Source organism: Triturus cristatus, chromosome 8, assembly GCF_964204655.1.
Source record: "Triturus cristatus chromosome 8, aTriCri1.1, whole genome shotgun sequence".
Lineage (NCBI taxonomy): Eukaryota > Metazoa > Chordata > Amphibia > Caudata > Salamandridae > Triturus > Triturus cristatus.
This window is the reverse complement of record NC_140591.1, coordinates 1192747676-1192760712: the sequence shown is the minus strand read 5'-3', so window position 1 is coordinate 1192760712 and position 13037 is coordinate 1192747676. Positions and strand designations below refer to the sequence as shown.

The window sequence follows — 13037 nt, the reverse complement described above, 5'->3', positions numbered from 1 at the left end:
CAAATAGTTTACATACCCCTAAATGTCACTGCCATATGTAGCAATGGGGACACACTTGGGCTTGTAAATTCTCAATATGGCCTCTAATGATTTATGACCCAGCGTAGAGGCGAAAACAAAGATGGATGCTATGCTCCTATAGAAATCATGCATTTTAACTCTTAACAATGCGGACCAGGAATTAGAGGAGTTTTTATAATGAACCACATTGTAACTATTCTTCGCAGGACAAAATGATGAATTCTAGTATTAAATATTTAATCTCTAGTTTTTAAACAGATCTTGTTCAAAGGTTGTGTCCATTTGGGATATTCCTTCCTTTACTGGTAGAGGGTATTCAATGGTGATTGGTTTTATCTTTGTCTTATCTACCCTGATTAATTTATTGAAAATGTATGAGATTTTATGGGACTCCTGAAGTGACCATTGTTGCTTGAACATGAAATACCTTGAAAAAACAATAGACAAGAGGCATCTGCAAAACAGTAACTGTTTGTTTAATTAAACAATGGGGCCTGGAGCACAGTTACAGGATAGAGACTGGGGGCTGTTTCAATTTACAATCGGTCTAGCACAGACTTTTATATAGTTCATTCACGGCAATAAAATGTTTCCAGCAATCCTTATTTTTTGAGGAATTTATACCTCTGTCTTTGGAGCAATATTAAGATATTGGATGAGGATTCCAGGTGGGCCTCGACCTTGCGTGGACACAATGTGACCAGTGGGTAACATGTCCAGATGTCCGGCATGGGGAGCACATGATCACTGAGTTTGCTGTGTCTTGATTTGCTCAGTGTTCCTAACTTCAGGTGCGATCTGACTTTATGGTGTTTTGGGAAAGCGCACACCCCTCTGGCCATGCGTGCTTTATTGGGGCTAATCTCCCTGGACCATTGTGGTGTAGCTGCACCTATATATGGGATCGATCTGGGATTTCTTTTTCGCGCATTTGTATGTTGGCTACATGCTACCCCACGCACAAACTGTCAATCAGTAACCTCGGGCCTGGGTCTCAGGGCCTGTCTAGCCAAGCATTTCTGAGTCGGGGTTGATGTGGCGTTCACAACGAGTGAATTTGTCAATAAAGATGCAATTTCATTTTTATACATACCTGTATTTTTATTCATATTGACTTCGACTTTCTCAATATTAACACCATATATTTTTAAATATATCACCTGGGATCTGAAGCCAAACCCTGTTACTCATTCTTTTAGTAAGTGGAGACCATTCAAGCCCATTGTCGTAGATTTAAGTAGGCTAATATTTTGCCAGATTGTTTTCTTCTGAATTATTTAATGATTGTTTCTTTATTTTGATTTCTTTTTAGATGTGTATTCTCCTGATAATCCATCAGCAATTTGTTTAGAACTATTTTTGATAATGTTGAGTCATCGTTGACATGTGCAAAGAAACCTACACAAGCATTGTCGCTCTGGTGGTTTGATCACAAGTTCCCAGGGCCCATCGCAATCTTATTGAGGCCCTTAAAGAGAAGCCAAGGGATTGCTCAAGAGTAGACTCCTGCTGCGTCAAATATAAACCAGAGGTTAAACAGCGTAAACTATCCTTGCAAAAGGAGGCTTTGGATTAACTCATCACTGCCAGCACTATTATGAATAGTTGTCTGTTTTTGGAGATAATTTATCACCAACTATTTCATGATTATCCAAGGCCATCATTATCCTCATATATTCTCCCTGATATCTGGGTTAGGTACTTTGAAGATGTTTATGATGATCCCGGTTCGTTAACGGAGTCCTGTGATTGCCCTCTGCCCATAGGTCACACAAATATTTATTTCCAGTGGGAGCAAGTATTGGATGCCATTATTTTGATGTCCAGGTATAAAGCCACTGGTCCAGCTGGGGTTCCCCTGGACTTAAGTAACACCAATGTTCTGCTTTGGGAACTATTAAGTAGCATTTATATCAATGCAGCAGTTAGGTATGGTCTTCCTTCATCCTGTTCAAAATAAGTAATTGTACTTCTATAAAAAACAGATCCCAGTTGTTACCAACGTATTTCCTTTAATTGTGCCATAGTCAAGATAATTGGGTAGATGGTTCTTAATAGATTGATATCCTCAGCTAAAGATCATAGCAGTTTGTTTGATGTTCAGTATGGTTGTAGACCCAGTTTAGGGTCAGTTCACCTAAATTTACACCTCATTGTCAACAAATATACTGTATCTAAACAAGGATCAATTAATTTGGCCTTCATGGATCTGAGTACAGCACTTGATAGGATTAACAGGAATAAACTGTGGGTCATCATAATAAACATGGGAGTTGAGGCAAACATTATTTATTGCATGATTTGCACTTGAATTTATCACTTTCAGTTAGGTACGGCAAGAAAAGTGAATGCCCAGAGCACTTTAGTTTAAAACGGAGTGCCACTACAGCTGCATTCTGCATTCTGGTGTATTTCCTGTTTACACTATTTATTAATCAGCTGGGACAGCCATTGGTGGAAGGAGGGCATGATAAGCCCATGATAGGTACGATCCAACATTATTGTATGCAGATAATGCATTTCATTTCTCCAGAACAGAGTTAGGCGTAGAGCACCCCCTTGATTTTTTTGTGTGAGTTTTATTGATAGCCTGGACTTGAGTACAAATTTTAATAAATCGCATGTGATAATGATAGGTCCTAGATCAAAAAAAATCTATAATGTTTTCCATTAAGGACAATGCCATCAGCCATGTTGATTCACTTCCTTATCTAGGGTGACAGAAGGCGACATTTGGTGCAGCAGTACAAAAATTAAAATCACCTAATATCATTGGAGTATAAACTTTTTGTGAGTGAAGAACTTCTCCAGTAGATCTCTAAAAGACCGAACATGGTCATGGATACGTTGTAAACATTTGTGAACATTTGCCATTATCAAAGTTTGCAATTATACGCGAATTAGGGAATTGTGGTAAAACTGCAACCAAATTGGGTGAGCTTGAATCAAGCATCTCAATTTTACACTTTAATGCTCAAAGCAATTAAAACGAGAAAACGTATCACTTGTAACCTGATAAATTATTTCAAACCTAAAGACAAAGTGAAGCGATCGAGCAGAGGTAAAGATGTAATCAAAGAGATAGAAAATGAGAATAATTTATGGGAACTTCCAGGTCAAGGCAACCAACCATTAAGCATACATACAGTTTTTGACTGTAGCATTCCCAAACACTTTACCCCATCTACAGGTTTTATGCATTGGTACTGAGTTAGAGGAAAGCAACAATCTAAACCAACCTCTAACCCCATTATACCCTCCACTTACTATAGGTCAAATTCTATTGTTGTGTACAAATTAGATCTGAGCAGGGAAACCTTTTTCAAATCCAGAAGGTAGAGAGGTCCTTTCACAATTAAGCAGGATTAGGGGAATACATCCTCCCTAGTACATTGTGCATCAAACTTATAAGTATTCCATCTTGTATATATCGAGTGTGATCAATTCTAGACGGGGAAAGAGAGAAAGCAAACAAAAAGGGGGGTGCATAAGGTATCAACTGTGGCTCTGCGCTATTCAGTGCGGGGAAGGAAAACATTTTTTTTTTTAAACAACCATCACACACTCTAGTCAAGTCATGCTTCATCTTTGGGTTCACCCTGAATCCTAAAGGTCAGGGTGGGCTCAACCATCTTCAAAGAAGCTTTTATGGAAAGAAGTGACCAGGGAGTTTAACTACAGATTAACAATCTCTCAGCTTCTCAAAGGTGTCCCTTTATTGTCAGAGAAGGTTAAAAATACAATGGTGGGTATTTATGATTCAAATGTCCTTTGACCATACCGATATGTTTCATCCCTACTCTAAGGCCTAATCAGGTATATGTGTAAAGATCTTTGTTAGGATATTAGAAATACATTAGACATGCCCAATAGGTCCCTTTCATATTGAAAAAGAAATGTTTATAAAAGGGCAGCAAAGACTAACTATGGTTTTTATCTCCAGTGCAAATAAACTTAATGGGCCTGAGTCACAATGAATGGTGTATTAGTTGGTTTGATTTACTCTTGTAGTAATATTCTCTCATGAATTTCAAGCTGGACTTTGGGAGTACTGTAAGAGTAAGTCATCTCAAAATCTTTGCGAATCATTCTCAGTGTTTCTTGCTTTACTTCTTGACATTTGTTAATAAAATCAGCAATGAGAGGAACTATGCCTCATATGTACTTCTAATAGTGGTAATATAAGTACAAATATATTAAGTAATAGAAAGGAAGCAAACAAATGCTTTGTTTTATCCTTGGACCCCACCACGGTTCTCACTAAAATTAAACTTTTGAAGTGACCAATGTATTATTTATTCACAAAAATGTTTGTTTTGATGTTGATTGTGTTATACTGAATATTCCAAACTTTTTGACATAAATCAAAGCACGCTCAATGTGCAGGCAGGCAGATGAAAACACATGAGTATTAACAGATTAAGGATTAGTTTAAAAAATCTTTACATCCTCGCTTAATCGAAAGGCACCATAGGGGGGTGATGGAGCAGAAATTCGTATCCTACTTGGGATATCTGTTAAGAGTGCAATGTGATCTCTTGTAGAATGCACTTGCATAATATTCAGTGTTATTGGTGAAACTAGATGTTAAGAAGAGATGAGAACCTATTAACATGTTCTTGTGAAATTAACACAATTCAATGTGAAGCTTAACAAGTGATTCATAGAATTGTACTGAATATGTAGAAATTATGCATTACACTTATGTGGGGCTCATTAGTGATATGATGCATTGACACATTAAATGTATTTTGAATGTTTATTAGGTCAATGATGTAGTTGAAACAGACATACCAATAAAGTTTAGTGAACGTTTCCCTTGAACATGCTAATGATTTTATGGAAATGCTAAACATAAATAACATGGTGCATTCATTATTTTAGCCTAGGTTGTAGGCCCGAGATCACAGTACATTTTAAATGTTCTTGTTTCTGAAATTAATGCTTAGATTGCCATGCCAGTCTTGTAGAATGTTACTTGCTTCCATGCTCTACATTGCAGGTGGACAAATGCTTTGTTAGTGAAGAGTAAGGGCATTGTTTCCATAAGATAGTTGAGACATGAAGGAGTTACAGTTAGCTTGGCCTAGCGAAAATAAGGTGGAGGGAGGTGGGTTCACACAGGAGAAGGAGAAGAGACCAAGGACAAACTGTTGCAGAGGGGCGTACATGGAGAAGGCTGTGAAAGGAATCAATGTCATGGAAAATTTTGTGGATGAGCCAACTGTAGAGTACATGTGAGAAAAGCATTATGGGACATTTGCTGAATACAATTTTGAATATGTGATGCATTGTAGAGAGGGACAGATGCCCATTTCCATCTTGCCTTTCTGACAGAAATCACCTGAGTGCTAGCTTGCTTCTTTCCTGCTTGTGGCTTTATGCTGCTTGACCCATCTAATGGTGGAGCAACTTCTTAGGAAGATTCTAACTACTGACGCGTTTTCTTTTTCAACCTTTTTGCTTAAAGGCTAAATTAGGGATGCCACTTCTAGAGTTAGAGTAGGGGTAGATAGAATTAAATGCTTTTCTCCAACCAAGTGCAGAATCAGGAGAACCTTGACTATTGCTTCCTGATTACATGCATATTAGTCATAGCACTTGTTTTTCTTCTCTTGCTGCATCGAGTAAATCTCTTCAGGAGATTTGGATTTCTTCTGGTTCCTTTGTATTTTTATACTCTCATGCTGAGATTTGTGTATGTCCATCTTTTTCTGAATTTGTAATAAAACTTGACTAACCTTCATTTGGTTGTCGACCTGATGTATTGGTTAGCCATATTGAGTTACGATATCTTGCTCCCCATTACACTTTCATGCTGCTAAAAATAACCATCGAAGGACCAATATCGGAAGAGTACTGAACAAATGGGCCCAGGTCCTTTCAGTGGAATTTTATTTTCCATTCTGTGGCCAAACCTCTTGCCACCGGTCTGGGTGTGCTGAAGTACCTGCCACACCCCTACTTTCTTTAACATGGCATTGTTCTTGACAACAGTATCAGCACTAATGCAAGACATTTGTTTCTTTATTGGAGTTTTTAGAACAGCTTTTCTACTGGGCCTAAAGTTTGTTAAAGTTACAAAGAGTTGTGCTTTGTTTTGTGGTGCCACAACCTCTCAAGTTATGCATAAAAATATAATTTGCCAATCAAGCTGAAAGGTTTTTCTCAAGTCTGCAGTAGAGGCTCCTAGAATCCTCAGATATGACGTCTTGTTACCATGCATGCTTGGAACACACTTGGAGCCAGTGGGTTTGACCAACATATCACTGCAAATACAAGTTGAAATTGACAAGCTGACATTCATGAGTAAGAAAGAAAATTCATCACATACAGCTGGAGTAGGTCCCAAAATAACATTCTTCATGGATAAAGCTTTGATTGACCCACTGACTTGTCTGATGAACTTGACCAGCTGAGGCTCTCATGAAACTTCAGCTTTTTATTTTAAATTCATGTTTCAATTGGCTTCCCTCCATTGGCAAATGGATATATTTTGCCTCATATGTACTATTTTTGATGCACGGTTTTTATCCATCCTTGATTACCTGGCTAAAGCCATTTTTATACATGCTGTCCCTATGTTTACTGCTGACATTTTAAAGTATTTCGTTGATTAATTTTATTAATTTGCATATTCAAATTTGTAAGTTATTTACTTGGTAATTGTTTGAATTGTGTATGTTTGTTTCCTGCATTTATCAGCACCTCTTGCAGCACAAACCCATGAGCATCATCACTGCTACTTAATGGAGAGCTAAGGAATTTCTTTAGCGAGACATTAGCTAACAGTTTTTGTGACTATATGGTCTTCTATGAGCTAAATTAAAGCTTGAGCCTCCAGTTTCTCAGCTACTGATATCTTGCCCATGATGTATTATAAGAACAGTAATTTGAGTAGTAGAAATGACAGATTTATACAATATAGTGAAGCGGTAGAATCTGGTATGTACCACAATCTGTGCTATTTTAATTATAACATCCTTACATCCTTCAACTATTAATATAGATCTACCCTTGAATTCCTCAAATTCACTTGCTTGGGTGTTACCTATACATCGTCACAGCCATTCGGCTCATGAATTACCAATATTATTCTGCCTACGGTTTACACACAGCTGACATTATGAGTTGCCCACATTTTGCTCTTAAATTGCCAATATCACTGTGTATAAAATGAGGGTTGACATCAAGGAGCCTCCTGCTCTACATTGAAACTGTTGTGCAATAATGGATGGGGCAGACGTTGCAGGTGTCCCCACTTGATCTATACAATCTCTTTAAAAGCTGTTCACGTCAACTGTGAACCCATATAGGTTCCCACCTTATTTTCTTCTTGGCTGACTACCATTATAATCACTAATATCCCACATGTGAATAAAACCAGCTGGCATGCCAGGGATGGAGAAAGGTAGGGCACAGTGAACTGATATTCACATGTGAGAGACATACATTCCCAGACTAAGAACCAGTGAATTCCTGTGAACACTGGAAGTTCTGATGAATGGCAGGACATTTTTTTCACATTCAATAGGCCAAAGTCGCAGATGTACAAGCAGGCCTATTATAGCCTTAGAGCACAACATAGCGAGCTCTACCGACCACTAAAGGCCAACTCCATCATTAAATGCCCGAGCCGAAGGAGAGGGCCTTTAACAAGAAAGTGGGCCTTTAACAACCGGTCTTTGTATACAGCAACACTTGTGAACAACCATTGGAATGTTGATGTTCCGGGTTTCTACCCCCAATAGAAACCTGGAGCACTCAATTGTCTTCAATAAAGCTCTCAACATTGAAATGTTCTAATATTATTTCACTCACTTTTACTGCTTTTCAATTGCTGTAGGGGTAATGGAGCTCTGTATGCACACACTAACACTATAATAATAATAACAACAACAATAATATTAGTAATACTACGCCTATTACTAATAATAATAATATAATAAATATACCAACATTCAAAAACTGCTCATCGATTGGGGAAAAAATTGCATGGTAACCTCCCATGCATTGGTTTCGGCATGAATATATCTGTGCACAAATAAGGAAAGTTGGCGATGAACATAAGGATGAAAGACTTCTCTTGTCTGCCTTACTTGCCTTGAGAGCTCACATTGTATGCATGCCGCTTGGAACACTTTTCCAACTGATTCCCAGATGATCAGTCGCTGTTAGCGCAAGAACTGAAGACCTGAAGCATACTCCTTCCGTACCTGCGTTCTTTTCAGTGAAACCACACACGATGGATGATTTTCCCTCCTGTTGGCCTCTGAGATTATCGTTCACGTACCCTTAAATAATTTACGTGAGATAAAAGGTTAAAATAGCGTTTTTTCATGCGGGAAGGAATAATTGCCCATCCATGAAGAAACAACTCATTCATACTGCTAAGCGTGCATAATCTCTCGAAGCAACAGAGCCTCTTAACTACAGGTAGAACCTCCCTGGTGGCCTCTGCTGCTTCCCATGGCGAATGTAAGCATTTAAATAAGAGAGAGGCTTGGTAAACCATCGGGAAAAGTGCTCGCTTGAAAGAAAATGGCTCCTCCAGCATCTCCATGTCCCATTCTTTAATGGTCTCCAAAACGGATCTTAAACTCGGCTCAACAACAGGCAGATTTGTTTCAAAACCTAGAAAAAATATGTTTTTTCTTCATCCTACGTTAAATGGATACAGGCAGATCCTTTACAAAAGTTCCTATACAGAGTGGCCTCCATTGAGTACATCATTTTTTAATGTATAGAGATGTTCTGGATAACATTATAGAACTCTAGATTCATAGAGGCTACTATTCATGAAAATCATGTCGTCCACGTAAATTATAATTCTGCCACCCTTGGAATGCATTAATGCTGTCACCGTTTGAGGAGGTGTGTCAAACTCCATGGAGCAAAGTCGGCTTAAACTGCCGACTTTGGTGCAGGAAACCAGGGTTCGAGCCTCGAGGTCGCGTCCACATCCTGTGATTCTGGGCAAATCGCTTAATCTCCCTGTGCCTGAATATGTAATGTAAATACGGTGCTATGTAAAGCGCTGCAAACCTTTCGGGTCGAGTTCGCGCTATATAAAGGATGCAAAAAAACAAAAAAACATGCCCAAAGGCAGACTGGAATACTGCCAAACCAGCCCTGGCCACTGACATGTAATATACATGTGCCTTTAAGACATGTGAAATGTATGAATAAATAGATGTCTACTGTTGTAACATCATACTCGTGCTTTTTATTCTATTTTGATGCTTCTGATTTAAAAAAAAAAATAGTGAGACAAGTTGTACAGGAGGTGGTGAGAGCACATATTTGGGATGACTTGTTTGTAGTACGCACAGTGAGCACTAGGGGTTAGACCTAGAGTGCTTGGCGAGAGTTACAGAGTGCTTATAGATGGGGAGGGTAGATATGAAGCGGTGTCTCGACTTGATATCAAACTGTTTCAAATGGTGTGCATGTATGCCCCAAACGTTTCTTCTGTGGCATTTCTCTCTGGAATTACAGAGGTTTTACTGCTAGATGGTACCAGGGCAATAGTGTGGGGTGGAGATCAGAACCGTGTGATGCATATTTATTAGCTAGACCATACCTAACGTTATTCTGTAAGGTCAGTGGGAAACAAACACCTGATGCAAAATGGATAGTCAACTTGGGGATGCAATTCAGTGTTTAATTTGTAAAAAATTAAGTGCCTTGACCTTTCTCGGAAGGCCACTGCAGCCTGCCCCACCCATACCCTGCCAGTGCTGCCAATGACAATACCAGCATAACACCTAACCATCGCACTCCTACAAGTGACAATTCAGACTATTTCACGCCACAAAAAACTATGAAAATGGCACGAGGGACTGGTATTAATAATTTTCAATGTATATTGACTTAATAAACACGGTTGTTGTGCTCATCTCAAAATTAAAAAGACCGTGCCACTGTATGGTGGACTGTCACTAGAACCGGTGCTGACAATTAAGTGCCGTGGCCGAACACCGGAAACTACCGGCACAAATTAACCACTGATGCAATTCCTTTGGAAGGTTGAGTATTCACATTGTTCCCCTGTATACAAGTTACACAACCGGCTGGGTGGGTGTTGGGTGACACAACACTAAGTGGGTGCATTGGTTGGTGCTGAATAGCTCTGTAAAACAATTTTAGATCACTGTGTGTTGTTCCTCACATTGCAATGGGGCAGAGCGCCAGCGTCTAACCCAACGTGGAAATTTCAGTTGCCGATCCTACAAGACACATATGTTTGGCTGAAGTCAGTGTCCATTGTCAGTTATTACTGGGAGTATTAGGGGACTGTGACAGACAAAGAGTCAGAATGGGAGACATTCCAGGTCCTTCATACAGGCAGCCTTGGTAGGAGTTACAAAGACCTTTACAAGGACCTACAAAGAACTGTAAGTTAACATACGAACATTTGAAAAGACAGTTGTGGACAATACTGACTGTACCACTGTTTTTCTTGACTGTAGGTGATGTTATGGGGAGGCACTGCGAGGTTGCAGTGCCTGGACTACAGGGAGTATACTGCCTGGCGACATGAGGGGGGCAATAGGTCAGTACACCAAGGAGAGATTTTATATCACATGCAGAGTAAGATCAGTTGGATCTTTGCGGAATACCAAACTGATTTGTGTTCAGCACCCCTGGATACTTGGGAGGAGTTGGAATTTTGCAAATAACGCTGGAATTCCTTTCCTGGGAAGCCAGGTCAGAGGCAAGATGGCGACCCATACCTTTTAGTGTTTGGTGTCGCACTTTTTGCAGTTTGATGAACTCCAAAAAAAAATTCAAAAACTGAATTGCGGTAGCAGAATGTAACTAAAAGCTGACAGGATAACAGCCCGAATTTATCTGGTGGAGCGGTATGCTCTGGTGTGCATACCTTGTTGTAGCGGCGTCCCAAGTAGCTGTCTGGCAGCTGCTGGGGCTCGTGTGGCGGTCTTCCAGGTTTGCATACGTCAGGAGACCGCGGACTGTAGGCGGAGCTGGTCGATCGGCGTCCTCTGTGGCAATGCCTCCAAAGGCAGGGCGCGGCAAGATCCGCAACCCCATGGAAGCTGGGGGATCCGGAGGGCTGCGAGATGGCAAGAACAACGACCCAATATCGGAGGGGGAAAAAGACAGCATACGTTTCGAGTCAAGTGGTAAGAAAACAGTGCCGTCTTTATTTCTGGCAGGGAAAACGAGGAAGCAACTCCCCTCCTTACACACAAGCCCTGGTAAGGGAACTGGACATAGTGGTAAAAAGGGGGAAATCATGAACACTGGCTGGGGGCATAAGATCCTCATCTACAGAAGGATGATTTAACAGGGGACATACCTGGCAATATGAATGAAGGGGGATAAGCTCTAAAAATGGTTAATAAGTCAGGGGACGAAATCATTTTTGAAAATGATAAGATGAAACAAAACACAGCGGAGGTTCCTGTCAATGATCTCGTGGCAGTGCCCGATATAATGAATGGACAGGAGTGTGGACCTCCAAATCAAGATATCTTAAGGGTTAAGGATAATGTGAGCAGTCAAAACACGATAAAAGGGATTGATTCAGGGGATAATATCTTTTCCCTCTCCGACCCCTCAGACAGTTCGGAAGATGAGCTTGAATCAACCACTACTGAAGCCATGCAATAGGACTACTTCTTTTTAGCTGAATCTGGAGCTACTGGTGTGACGACTGTAATGCAGCATAGTGAAAAGGTCCTGGAGAAGCCTGAGGACATTTCACTAGCGGTCATATATCAAAGTATAATGGCCCATAGAGGGAAGACGCGTACTGAAAGTCAGCGCACTCAAGGGGCTTGTCGAAAACTCCAGAATTCGGTCCGCAGGATAGCCAAATCGTGCACATAATTTGCAGAGAGATTTAACGAGGCTGAAACATGCATTTCTAATTTGAAGGATGAGCTAGCAGTGCATAAGGCAACTACAGAAGCATTGCCCACATCGAAGGATGACACTCTCTGCAAGCTGACGTACCTTGAAAATCGTCTGCGCTGCAACAACCTGCGGGTCCTGGACATTCCAGAGGGTGCAGATGGACTAGATGCGAGAAAATTCCTAATTGAGCTCTTCACTGTGGCCTACCCAGAACTACCGCAATGGGAATGGAATCGGGACATTCAGAGAGCACACAGATTCCCTTTCACGCAGCGTACAAGACCTGGACAAAATACCTCCAGACCTAGGGCTATTCTATTATCAATTAACAACTTTTTGGCCCGAGATACAGTCTATGATTTAACATGCCCCAATCGAAAGAAAACAGTGAAAGGGATGGAGTTCTTTGTACTCCCAGATTACTGTCCCCTGACGGTTGAGAAAAGATGGCAATTACAGCAACTCATCACCCCTTTTCAAGGCAAAGGGGCACAGGCTATCTGCTGAATCCAGCCAAACTGAAGGTTATTTTTAAGGAGCACGTCCGATTTGTTACTGCAGAAATGCCAGCTAAAGACTACCTGCAATCCCTATAAGAGGGGATAGGACTTATAGGATTCGGTTAAAATATGGGAGTGACAAAATATAAGTATTTTCTTTTTTGAATACGTTGGGTTATGGGTTTTTCTATTCTCTCTCTATTTTATATATTTTGTATACTTCTTATACGTCTATCCTCTTCTCTATATCACCTGGCTTATGGTCGGGCTGGTGTACTAAAAAAGAAAAAAAAAAAAAAGAAAAAAAAGGGGAATGAAGAATTGCATATTATTCTGAGGGGTATGGCATCCGGGGGGCAGGAGCTTGATCCATCTCAGGGACCATTGGTCTCCAAGCTTCTTTTCAGGGTAAGTGTTGGAGGGAGGACCACCGGGGCGTCAGAGAGACTACTCTGGGGCACCTTCCTCCCGCAAAGTTATAGCCGAGCGCTGCTGAGAAGCCCCCTAGGGGAGGTCCTTCTCCTATGTTCGTACTAGGCCCAGTAATACCACCACACAGGACTCCGTATCAGTTGCTTACTTGGTTCTTTATCATCAACAGTAGTATGTTCAATATGTACAGTGGGATCGAGG

General features: G+C 40.5%; 1 protein-coding gene across 1 annotated transcript in view; it reads right to left on the bottom strand.

Moving 5' to 3' along the window:
• GABRB3 (gamma-aminobutyric acid type A receptor subunit beta3) overlaps positions 1–13037 on the bottom strand; it is a 1060293-nt gene that overhangs the window by 562086 nt on the left and 485170 nt on the right. The window lies entirely within an intron of this gene.